The sequence below is a fragment of the Pinus tabuliformis genome, chromosome X (assembly GCF_031772625.1).
Source record: "Pinus tabuliformis cultivar Carrire ecotype Pingquan chromosome X, CPIR1, whole genome shotgun sequence".
NCBI classification, from domain to species: Eukaryota; Viridiplantae; Streptophyta; class Pinopsida; order Pinales; family Pinaceae; genus Pinus; species Pinus tabuliformis.
In genome coordinates, this window is record NC_142308.1 from 732,148,547 (window position 1) to 732,162,264 (window position 13,718).

The 13,718-nt window shown below is 35.1% G+C and overlaps 1 pseudogene; it reads right to left on the reverse strand.

Moving 5' to 3' along the window:
• Positions 1 to 890: 890 nt before the first annotated feature.
• On the reverse strand, positions 891 to 10,005 carry LOC149142012 (uncharacterized; annotated as a pseudogene).
• Positions 10,006 to 13,718: the final 3,713 nt, after the last annotated feature.

The window sequence follows — 13,718 nt, forward strand, 5'->3', positions numbered from 1 at the left end:
CTACAAGGGAAGAGGGGAAGAAGTGGGAGGTAGGAGTAAAGAACAACCAAGGAGAGGCATATGCCTAGTACAATCTTCTTAGTTTTGAATAATGTTGTTCATAACTACTATTGTTATAAGTACATAAATCTTACTCCTTTAAAGTTTTATGCTTTTATTGGTTTAATAATTAATTGCTAGAAAAATTTGGATGTCGACAGGTACATGGTCTAGGAGCAGATCTAGACACGCTATGTGTAGGGCCTTGCTATGTGATTAGGGAGGTGAGTATTGAATGTTTTTTTTTTCAATCAAATTTCTTTTCATGGTGGTGGATTGATTTGACAATATATTGTGTCAATTTTCATAATACTATCTGTGGGTGATTTCCTTGGACACAATTTTCTTGGTTGTCCACATGGATACAAAGTATGCAGCTGGCTTATTCTGGTTGAATACTACTAATATGAACAATAAATTTACATTTCTCTTCCATAGGAGGATTTTTTTTGCATTTTGCATGATATGTTGGTTGAAATGCCAGAAGTCTCTGAACTCCATCCTGTCCCTGATGCATATGTACCTGTCATGAAGTTTAAGCTCAGAGGGATATCTATTTTTTTTTGGCCAGTTAGCTTAAAACCTATGTTTCATTGAATTCTTAAGCCAGACAATACAATAAATATTATAAAATTCCTTATATATATCTGACTTCGATTCTAGAATTTGCACTTGAAAATTGGAAGCAAAGCTTTTCTTTCACTTCATAAAAAATCTTAATGTTACAAGCTCATATGATACTTGCAGTAATAATAAAGCCATAGATCTACATCAGGGGGGAATTTATTTACAAAATGTATGCATGCATGGGATAACACAAATATTTGTGTCAACAAAATCCATTTAATTCCTTACCATTGTTTCTTTCCCTTTCTTTTTTTCTTGCTATTTTTGGCATGATTCCCAGTCTTCATGCCCACATTTTCTGGTACACCATTACTAGTGTCAAACATCCCAGATGCCACTGCATTTTGAAACCAATCAAGAAACAATTTTGTCATATTTTCATCTAGGTTTGTAGGTACATCAACATTTGTGCCAACTTTGTGAGTTGAAGTGCCTCCTTGAGAATAATCTTTTCCAATAAGGGTAGTATTCACATGAAAAGGTGGCTTGGTTGTGTTTGGAGGACACTTCATACCCTATCAAATGGCCCGCTCAGTTGCATCATATACTTTTCTTAAAACATAGGCATATGCACATGGTGTGTCCACCTTTCTAAGCACCCCAAACAAAAATGCATGGCCTATTTTTTCAACTCATCCATCTCCATATTTTGCTTGATGGTAATCTTGGAAATCTTGGCACCACCTAGCTCGTGCTTTTTTCTTATCAGTATGTATCCAAATATGTGAACCATTGCATTTTTTGCAAGCTATTCTTCTTGAATTTTCTTGAATACCATCCCTCTCATCCTCAACATTAGCACGCCTATATATAAAAGGGTTGTTCCTGCCACTCCTTTGAACACCACTTCTAAAATTGTGAAGGTGACTGACTAGCTCCTCCCTCCTTAGTTCATTATCATAAATTTTCCTCTTAACTAAATCCAATAGAACCTCATATCCATTTTGGAGTTTCTTAAAAGCTTCCTTAGCTTTTACATTGTCCATATCTTTTTCAGGATGAACCAACATTGCCTTTTCCTGTACTCCTTTTTGAGGACATCAATGTCTATGTTCTCATAACGAGATAAACCCAACACTGCATAGTGATCAGGGCTATCTAATAGTTAGAATACTTCCTCTTCAGAAGATGGATCTCCTCCAGCCAAGCCACTGGTTGAGGTCCCTCTTTCACTATCTCCAGACTGACTGTACTAAGAGCTTTCACCAAATTGTCTAGCTAAAGAAAAATTACCTTCTTCACCATGAGGACCATTGTATCCAAATGCATGAGAGAAATTTCTTGCCCTACCATTAGTCCCTTCATATTGTGGATCAAAACCTCTCCCTTTACCTTCTTTTGCATTTTTCTTTAGAAAGTAAATCAAAATGTCACTAGATATGAAAACCAAGTTCATGCACAGAACCATGCCAAGCCATCCCACATGAAATTTAGAAGAATATATAGAGTACATAATTGTAATCAGCAATGCTAGATGTTCATGATTCATAGAAAAATAAATACCTTTCTCTACATTCTATAAGCTAGTCATATGAAATCTACCATGTATACATAGAACCACCATCCTAATAACAACCGTTGTCAAAACTGAAGTTGTGCAACCAAAAGCAAATGCCATTATGCAAACTACACCCTGAATCAATAAATCCTAAGCTCAGAAAAACATTTAAAATGTCTGCCATTGTGGTGAAGATAAGAAAGTTGCACCAAAAAACCACAAAAGAGGATGATGTGCCAAAGCGAAGAAATGGATCCATGCCTATGAGACAAAAATCCAACCAGAATATGAAATGTAGCAGGAATAACCTCCCCAAATGCAATAGCCATGTGAAAAATATGGGCCATGTATGCCACATCCTATGAACAATAAAGTATCTTGCCTATAAAATAGTTTCAATGCATGTCGTTAAATAGGATTCTACTATTGGATCCATTATGAAGCTTGTCTAAACAAAGTAGATGCACATGAAAATTTACTCATTCCCATTCCCTTCTAGTTGTTGGCAAATGACATGCATCCCATTCTCCATGCTTTCTTGCATCTCATAGTACTGAGTATTGGTGGCTCAAGTAGGCAAATGTATGTCTCTGTTGCAGCTTTCAACATTCATCAACCTTTCCTCATACTCCCTTGCGTCAACGATATTAGTTCCATCACCATCTCCAAGAGTTTAGTATTGTTTGATAACATGAGGAATTGATAAAATGGGACTTACTTTGAAAAGTCACAGAAAAATCATGTTTTCTTTCAACAGCATTAGGAACACATACCTCGGACTAGCACGTATCACCTTCCAAAGCTGGAAGTTGGAACAACATCTGAATAACCAGCCTTGAGATCTGCCTATCCTTTTTCTTTTAACTTGTCCAGACTTCAAATTGGTCTCCAAGTTAAAATCTTTAGACACCTTCATCCATGTGTTTTTCTCTCTCTACTGATCTTTTAGGGTTTGTACAATCTTCCTATAGAATTGTATGACAACCAGCCCAATGAAATAGGGATTTTCATTGTTCATAAGAATCCATTTCCTTGGGAAATTTCAGTATCTTCATGCAATACGTCATGAATATCAGTTTCTTCCAGCATTCCATTGTCATATCTTTGAAATTGAAAATTTTGTCCAAGAATATAAAATGACCTATATCATTAATAACCCTTCCAAATTTTTTGAATTGCATGACTCTAAACGGATCCTAAATCTATTGCAATGATGTCTGTTCCCCCCTTGGGTCAAAACAGAGTTTCGACTTTTTAGGCACCATCTGGAGGGCCCACACATCCAATCTTTCTTGAGAAGTAGGTCCTTATCCTCCTAGATTTTCACCATAAAACAAATCTAGCCTTGGAATAAATGTGGAATGCAGGGATACAACCAAGGTTGGGCTTCCAAACTTCAAAGAAACATTTTCATGAGAATCCCCTTCCATTGATTTCTTTTTGAAGTGAAACCAATCAAAATTTTTCCATTAGATCTTTAGCCTCCAACAAGCCAACATCCAAGCCTTCTACCATCCTCCAATTCTGACTTAACCATAATGCACTTCCTACATTGTTTCCTATGGCCTAATTAAGTTACCACTTCTTCTTTGCTACTTTTGGCCTCAGATACGAGTATCCCTTACAACTCTAGAGTTGACTATACATCATTTGTGACTCCCACATCCTTTCCCTGGTTCATAAACTCTAGGAGAGAAACATGAGATACTCCAACCATGTTATTATTGAAAGGAACATTGCTTTCCCACAACATAATAGGGCCTTGATATGTTTTAATGTTTAGAAAATATAGTTACATAAACAGAAAGAAAGATTTACCAACATTACTTCTCATGTTGATCTCCTCTCAAGGACCATAAAGGTTTGGCCCCATCTGACACTGGGATTTCTGCATGATGTCAAGAGTTTGAATGAGCCTTAAGGTTGATTGTGCATCCACAATTCCACCACCCCTTGATGTGACCTGAAGACAAGACTAAAGGATGGGAGCTTTGTTTCATAGTCTGCTTCATCTAGGTCTTCCACGAGCTTAAGGAATGACAAAGCCCACAATCTTCTAAACCCTAGCCACTAACATCAAATATGCCTCTTACTTCATCTTATGCATATCCCTTCAAATTTGCATATCTCTTTCTACTCTTCAACTCAAATTACTCAAAGAAACTCATTGGATGCAAGGCAAGCATTCACCGCATTCTACTATTTATGGACAAGATCATGAATAAACAATATACAATGTGAATGTGAATTTCTTCGAGCTAGGATGTGCAATCTCATCATATGTTAGGACTTAAATTTTGATAGGGACAATTGAATTATTAAACATATTCATAGCTGAAGGAAAATTATATTCAAATCTTCCTCCAAATATGCTAGTTGTGGACATTGGAACCTGTTTTAAATGTTGTTGTAAACTTAAATTCCTAAACATTTTACATGTTTGTGAATATCACTTCTGCCTCCATATAACTAATTATGTAGAAAGTGCAGTTGACCACTATTAGTCACCTAAATCCTTACTGATTTCATGCAAACCATTTCCTAAAGGTGAGTCTTTAAATCAATTTAATATAGTCATCTATGTGGTTTTCTAACATGCTGCCATTATTTCTAGTTTTAGTTAATTTAAATCTTCTTTATCTATTCCTTGAAATTTGGTTAGGGAGACATTGTCCCATATTTTCTTTCTAGATGTTCAATTTATTAGATTTCTTAACTAATGAGTAAATGCAATATCATTTGTTGTTAGGATTCATTGAATTGGGATTCATTATAGTACTTGGTTAATAATATTTCTTTTGTCTGTTGGAATGAAATTCTCATGTGGGTGTCGTTTGAGACTATGACTACACCCATATGATATCTAATGCATAAGAATACTAATCTACTAAGTAAATGAAATATCGTTTGTTAATGTGATACCTTGAATGATACAAAGTTCTTGGTTAAAAATACTTTTTTTGTTTCTTTAATGAACGAAATTCCTAATATGGGTGTGGTTGGAGATTTTGAATTTAAAAAATGTTTTTATTGTGAGTCTCGTTTGCTTGAAATTGCTTGCATTTCTATATTTCATTCAAGTTCTCCTTAATGGATTATAGCAGTTATCCTTAATTGGAGGATCATTGCCAATAGCCTGATAGAAATTATGTCTAAGCGATCACCCTGTAAGTGAATGTCACCAATAATTTTGGGCAGGTTAAATACCCTTTTGAGAAAGGATCTTACAAGCTAGAAACCTTTAGTTTATGAGCTATGTGTGAGGGGTATCTGTTCTGCCAAAATTGTTGATGGACTAACACTTATCCATGTACAACTACCTAGGAGTAATCACCAAGGCCCAGTTAACTATGAGATATAGTAGATTGCACACATTAGCATGGAAACATTATTTTTTGTGGATTCAACTAGGATTACTTGCATGCCTAGAACAAACTACGTATGCACAGTCAATTTTGAGATTTCACTAGGTAACACAATAAATTGGCCATATTATCATGGCAACAATTTCTTGAAGGGAATGATCCTAAGACTCTGGGCAGAATGCACACTTGATCTACCACTTGACCAAATCCTATATGATAAACATCATCCAATGCTAACTCACTCATTTTTTGATGGCCCCCCAGGTTATCTGTCTTCCTAGGCTATCTTGGCTCAACTAATTTTGAGAAGGCACAACAATTTGGTTCGATCAACATGGCACCATTTATGTGACGGATTTGACTCGTGTCTCCAAATAAAGCACATTTGATTTCCACTTGACCACAATATTCTTGACAAAAATCACCCAATATTAAGATGCTTCTTGTAATGTTATAAAAAGAGAGTTGTACAATATTCATTAAAGCATTAATATGTATGTTGTATTACTTTTTCATAATTGTGTTGTGATAAAGGTGAATTTCAATGTTAAATGATTTTGACAGGAGATAGTTACTTTTTCATTATTGAATATTTCAATCTTCCCTACTTCCTTTAAATTTTTGAAAAGTAAAGCTTCTTTTGCTTGCCTTTGTTGTTGAGAACGAAAATCCACAATATCCTTCTTACAAGAAAATTGTGTTCTTAAAACATCCTAGTTTCTAATAGTCTATCTAAAGTATGATTTTATTTGAATTATTTATTCCTCTCTAATGCAGACAAGTGAATACAAGAATTTATCAGATAAATGTGCAGATCAAGTTGTTGAACTCAAGTCCCTTCAGGACGATGTATGCTTAGAAAACAGTTATTCAGTTAGATCTAGATTGTAAAGAATTTTATAAGTGACCCTTATAAGTTGAAATTGTTTGATTGCTTCTCTTCACATCATCTACCAATATTGATTAAACTTTATGACTGGATATTCAATTAAAATAAAAGCTAAAATTCACCAAGGGGTAAGGTAAATTTGAGTGTAATATATAAATATATGGTGTTATAGTTAACATACCGTTGTGATTTTGTTGGACTGAAAAATTAAATTTGATTAATCCATTGTCTAAGGTTGTACACTTGGCATGCTTTTGTTCTATTTTTCTGTGTTGGCCTTGAAATCTTCAGGAGCATATATTATAAATGACTTAAATTATTAGTGGTGTAGATTAAAGAGCTGCAAGAAATAGGACAAGAGTCGAAGTTGATACTGGATATGTATGGACGTGAATTATCAAATTCTAGGTCTCAACATAGATATCCATTTTATTTATCAGGAGTTAGTCTATTCAGTCTATCGTTTAGCACAAATTGAGATATAACAGATGAATACAATTTTCACATTTTAACAGTTCATTTGAAATTACTCTTTTGTATGATACTTTCTTTTTTGCCCCTTTCATTAAATTATTGATGCTCTAGAATTATTTCCCATGTTTGTAATGTTTGGAGAGAATTTATCTATTGCATTGTTGTCTTGACTAGAGATTTTTTTTTTACCTCTATTCATTTCTCATTGTATGAATGCTCCCTAAAATTTAGAACATTGTTCCTTGAATTGTTCCTTGCATTTCCTTTTTTGCTTCAGTCTTGGATTTTCCTTTGGACATACCCTGCAACCAATAGGAAGGGTGCACTTACAATGCTTCTCCAACCAAATACAAAAAAAACATTGCTAGTCGATTTGATGGCCAACATAACTCTCCAATAAAAATCTATATTTAGCTCATCAATATCTTCCACCCACTAGTGTTTTGGAATAGAGTTGTATCTCTGGCTATGAAGTTCATTCAATGAAGGGCTTGAAACACTCTCCAATGACGTCTTATAATACTTTTGGGCTCTATTGTGTATGTAAGACCATTTTTCCTTTGACGGATCCACCATTGCGCTGCATGTAATTGCATTAATGCATCAGTTGACAATTTGGAGATCTTCATATCAAGGAAAGACTCAAGACAACCTTGGTTGTCTGCAAAGTAATGATTGAATTCTTCCAATCATGAAGAATTCATGATTCGAATAAGATCTCAAGCTTATCTAGACTCTATAAGGTTTCTGTTTTCCATTGCCTCTGGTAGCTTTCAATGTAGGTGTTTGGTTGTGCCTGAAATTTCATAAAAAAAATTGTTGCTTTTACTTGACCTGATTGCAAAGATTTTTGATATGCCATTAAGAATGTATGGTTGAAATAACCATAAGATGGTCAATGGAATTGTTGCATTGGGAAGGTCTACTAAACCATTATCCTTTGATGCTTCAAGTATTTTGAGTTATGTGAGTGCCACAACTATCATGGCAAGAACATAAATGAACGTCCCAAATCTTATCCTTTGGAGCATCGTAATGCCATGCTTGAGACCTATACATTTTTTGTCCATTGGAACAAAGATCCGTTTATAAACAGGAACAAGCACAAGCATACTCAAGGCTATGAAACACTGCACGAATGTAGGAGGGATATTAATATGTCCAATAATCTCAATATCCATTGTGCTTCCCTATTTTATGAAGAAAGTAGAACATTATGCAAACACAATCCCATACACTAAACATGTTACCAAAATAGTAATCAACTACGCAAACAGATTGACCTTTTTGGCACTCAATACAATGTCATGAGATGATTTTTCCAGGAAACCTTTATGATATCCTTCTAACATTGTTTTGATATTGAACTAGAAACAAATCAATAAAATAAACTAGCCCCCACTCCAAGTCTCAACTCAATACTATATAGAATCCCAAATTGTAGAAACCCGTGTCTTTATAGTGATCCTCTTAATATTTTCTAAACCTAAATGTTATTCAGAACGACATCGTTATGCTATCTAAGCCAATGTCAAATGCACTGGAAGGGTAAGGAAACCTCTATGTAGATATGATGCCCAACATTGTAGGAATTTCGTAAATTTCACTTGAACTTCATAATTATCTCTTGGTTCCAATGACATGGTTAAGATTACCTAATCCATTAGATAGCCACCATACATGCAAACATATTTCACTTTGTAGGAATCCCCTGCATTAACTAAAACATATGAAATCCTTTATAGACCTTGTCAAACCTCTATATGCTAAAGTGTGATGCCATAATTGTTGGCCTCAAGGAAAACAATGTCCAGGGCTTGAAAGACTTTTCATCATATATACCAGGTGAAGTCTGAAATACCTTGTACTAGCCATTGTTGAAGTCCCAAACCCTAGCAACATTTAGCTCTTCAGTTGTAGCTTATCCAAAAGTGGTGGTGTCCCTATTTTTCTTTTTTGGATCTATTGCCATAACCAAACCATGGTCTAGTTGCAACTTGGAAACTGCCTTTCCTATAGCTATCATGAATGCAATCAAAGGTGTAGCACCTAATTTGAGGTTTTAGTCAATACATAGGTTGTGTTGCAATTCCATTCATGCATACCAAAATCCAACTTTTTCATTGCTGAAAACTTTGATTAATACATTTGGGTTTCATCTAGATCCTTGAGAATAGGATTGGATGAGCCAAACTACACACAGAATAAATAAATCCCAATCTCATAAAAACATTGAAAATGGCTGCCATTGCGGTGAAGCTAATAAAGTTGCACCAAATAACCACAAAATAGGATGATGTGCCTAGGCAAAGAAATGATTCCATGCCTATGAGACAATAGATTTACCAAAATATGAAAAGTAGAAGGAACAACCTCCCCAAATGCAATATCCATGTGCAAAATATGGGCCATGTATGCCAAATACTATGAACAATAAAGTCTCTTTCCTACAAAATAGTTGCAATTAATATCTTTGATACAAGATCTTGCTATTTGATCCATTCTGAATCTTTTCCAAAGAGAGTATATGAACATGAAAATTTACTCACTCTCATTCCCTTCTAGTTGTTGGAAAATGACATGCATCCCATTCTCCATGCTTTCTTGCCTCTTAGAGTACTGAGTATTGGTGTCTCGAGTAGGGAAAAGTATGTCTCTATTGCTTCTTTCAGCATTCATCAACCTTTCCTCATACTCCATTGCCTCACCGACATTAGTTCCATCACCATCTCCAACAATTATTTTCCCTCCATTTTCTTTGGATGTACTTACTTCTTTTTATGTAGAATAATTTAGTTTTGTACTCGATTGTTTTCTGGATAGGGAAGTCCTGCCCTTAGAAATGTTGGGTTATGTAGGTTCTGCACCCTATTTATGATCTCCTAAACATCTGGACCTCTATGATTTGGTCTATAAACATTTCTCTAATTGTCTGGGCAATCAATATTTTGAGAATTCTCACCGTTGTTTCCAGATCCCTTGTGTATGACTGAATTTGAAAACCTTGAACCCATTTTTCTTGAGAGCATACTAATTGATTCTAAAGAGGCAAATCTGTCCACTAATCCATTCTTTTCAAACCCCTCACCATGAAATTTACCCTTTATATCCATGAAACCAAAAGCTACAAGCCTTCTGATCAGTCCCGTGCTAACTCCAATATGAATGATTCACCACCATAGGTTTCCATAAAGGCAAGAACTACATATTTATGTTTAATATTTTCTTTGGTACAATGGAACTAGAGTCTCGACATGGGGAGAGTTAAATGGATTTAAAACCTTGTTGGAAATTGTTTTTCCACTACCTGTTTCTGCTAGGACCAACTGGAGAAAAAACAGAGTCAAATGTATTCAATAATTCATTCGATAGACAAAGGAACCACTTAAAAATGGCACCAACTAAGCATCTAATATTTCCATCGTCAGTCAATAAATGAACCTTAGTCTACATTGTAGATGTTGCAGTTTGTGACTTTTTGGTTCTGCTAATGATCGCCTACTACTCAGAAATAAGAACTTTTTGGAAAAAATGAAACTCCGAGTGCTTGTAAGCTGAAGGGTCTGTCGTTGCTATTGAGTACATGAATTTGGGTACTTGAAATCGAATAATATCATTAAACACACACAAAGGTGGACTTAAGATATTGCATGCTAGTGCAATGGATTTCTAAAAGGGATGGTTGAAGACATTGTTAGGCCCAAAGAAATATGCAATGCATGTCACCAGCATGGTAATTTCTTTTTTTTACTTGAAGATGTTAAATATTGTTTGAGTTTCTGTTGTTGAATCTCTAGCTAAAACCTTATCACAGGGATAGTATAATCTAATATATTCTCCACAAGGATGTAATTATCCCGTAGTCTACCCTAATCATTATAAGGCCTCAATAGACACTAGTGGCTAAAAATTTCCAACGGGTCTGCACATAAAACTCTAAGTGACACGCCTGTAGATACTTGGAGAATCCAATCACCATCATAGCTTCAAGGTTTCTTTGGATATACCTTATCCATACCACTATATTATTTTCATCTTCAAATGAAAGTATAAAATAAATCATTCATCATTACCATGCTCAAGATTCATGGACATTTCTAATCTGAAACTATCATTCTACTTGGGCTAAGAGATTCCTTTTCCAGAAATAGTGTGCACCTTAACAAGGTTGATCTCATGTTTCCTCTAGATTCTAGCAGCATTTAAGACACTAAAATGACCCCTACTCAATATATTTCTAAGCCATGATTGCTTCATCTGAAACACTTCTATACTGCAAATGTTATTACTATGTTTCTTGTCGAAGTAGTAGTTATGGTGTACAAGCATTCTGCATCTACCTATCAAACTGTCTTCAGGAAGTTTTTGCATCATAAATGGTTAGTTATCCTTCTGTTTTGAAACAAGAGCGTCAACATTGAATCTTCTAAGCTTAGACATTCTTCACTCTTTTACTCCGGGTGATGTATTCCATGTCATCCAAGGGTTTTGTGTACTCTACTTCTATTGCATATATAACATCAAACAAGTCTACCACTCTTTTTGTAGCCTAAGGAACAAGCTTAAAAAAAAATTATAACCATTGACACTGCTAATTCTTATCCTATCAAAATTGGCTGATTCCAGAAGAGAATTAAAAATAATTAATATGTTTGCATCCCAAAACCTCTGTATTGGGTAGTTAGGGATCGACCTACCTATGCACGTATAACTTTTGATAAGTATTATTCTTACAATCATCAAGATGGATCACATCTTCAAAGTGACAATGAGTATCATTCCTACTAAAAATATCGCAAGGGTTAATTTAGGATTGTCACTCCTGTTGATAAATTTTACTTCAATTTCCTACAAGTCATGGTTCTAGTTACCTGAGAGCATATTAAACATATCAATTGAATTCACAATTTGAAAGGTATCCAATGATGTGAGTGGTTGGAGTGTCAAACCGTTCAACATACAAGAAACGACAAACCCTTCATCTTACAAGCACTCAAAGTTTCATGTTTTCCAAAAAGTCATTAATGTTTATCTGCTACTCAGAATAAGAACTTGTAGTAATGACAGGATAGTTTAATCATTGTTCAGTTGGTTTGGTGGGAAAAACCCTAGGTCAACCTTTATACCATTACACCAAAGACATAAAGTCTCGGTTGTTGCAAATAAAAATATTAGCCAAATTCTCTAGGTTATTCGAGTTGATTGAGGGTGGATATTTTCCGTCTCTAGAGTCACTCATTGGATAAAAGGGTTAGGCCTCATGCTACTCTAGATTAGTTTCTTTACCATTTCCTTGATGAGTGCTTAGAGTTGTAATACTCTATATTCCCAACATTAGGTGAATTTGTTGAGAAACCTCAGGGTGGAGGCAAATCTCTAGAACCCCTGAGATGAGGGTGGAGATTTTTATCTCTAGAATCCCTTACTGGTTGATGGGTGGAGATTTTTATCTCTAGAATCGCTTATTAACTGATGGGTGGAGATTTTTATCTCTAGAGTCCCTTGTTGGTTGATGGGTGGAGTAAAAAATACCTCTGGAACCCTTGTATAAGCCTTCAATTAAACAACAATATCCAGGGTGGGGGTGGGACAAACCTATCGAATCCCTAGTCTGATCATTGGGATAGGTTTTACAAGATATGGGATGGAAGCTACATGGTTGGCAGTTGTCAATGGTTGGGAGTTAAATCATGAAGTCAATCCATATGTACATTCGGAGGTATCCTACTAACTATGATGCTCAGAATGTATTGAGATAGTTCACCACATATCATGGTTACAAAATTTCAAGTACTTCTTAAATTGCATGATATTTCATAGTTACTTTGAAGCCATATAAAAGTGTTGAAAATTTTTAGTCATGGATAATGTTGTCCATTTAGGTACTATGACTGCTTTTGTAGTCATGAACATTGTTGTACAATTAGTCACCATGGCTACCCCATATGATAAATGTATTTCCCCAAGCGAGATATTTTACATGACCTTTGGGTCGATATTGTTCTTAGGGAACATTAAACCTAAGGCAAGGTCTGTCAAGGTATTAATTCTCATTAAGACTGGGCACTTTAACAAACCTTATGATATTAGGGTAGAATATTCCTTATTTCCTTGATTGCAATTCATGAGGCTCATAGAAAAATAGCCCATTGTTTTGAGGACACCTTGAGTGACATTACTTATTTTACGCACAAAATTGGGCATATTAATGGTGGCTTGCTATAAATTCATTCCTGATGTAGCATTGATTGTTCCTAGCATTCATTTTTATGTGACCTGTCTAATAACTGCACAACTACTAGTCTTCTCATACATATGTAGAAAATCGAGAATAGGAGCTCGTACTGTGTTAGTCGCTATAATTTTACTAGACTTCTTCATAAACAACAAATAAACTTGGGACTATATGCAATTTTTGAAGCTTTCTAATTGTGTAGCCATCGAGTGAAATTGTTATGAATTACTCTATTACAAGAATTGCTACAAATGGTGATATATAAAATAGGCTATCCTTGTGTAATCACGTTGAGCATGATGTCAAAGCGATTCCATGGTGTATTGCTCATTGGCTATGATGTCATAAGTAATCAAAACATATTGTTGCCAGATGTGGTGTCCTTTATGGTTAAGCATGATGTTATTATTTACATTATTATAGGGTATAAAGTGATGTTACCAAACCTATGTAGTCGTGTTTTGTTACTAGGCAGAATGTCTTGCTATAGCAGCAGGGAAATGGTCATCATCGAACTTCTCATCTAGTGGATCAACACTATTATTATCACCAACAGGTTTCCTGTTGATAACCAAACTAGTGGACTATCCA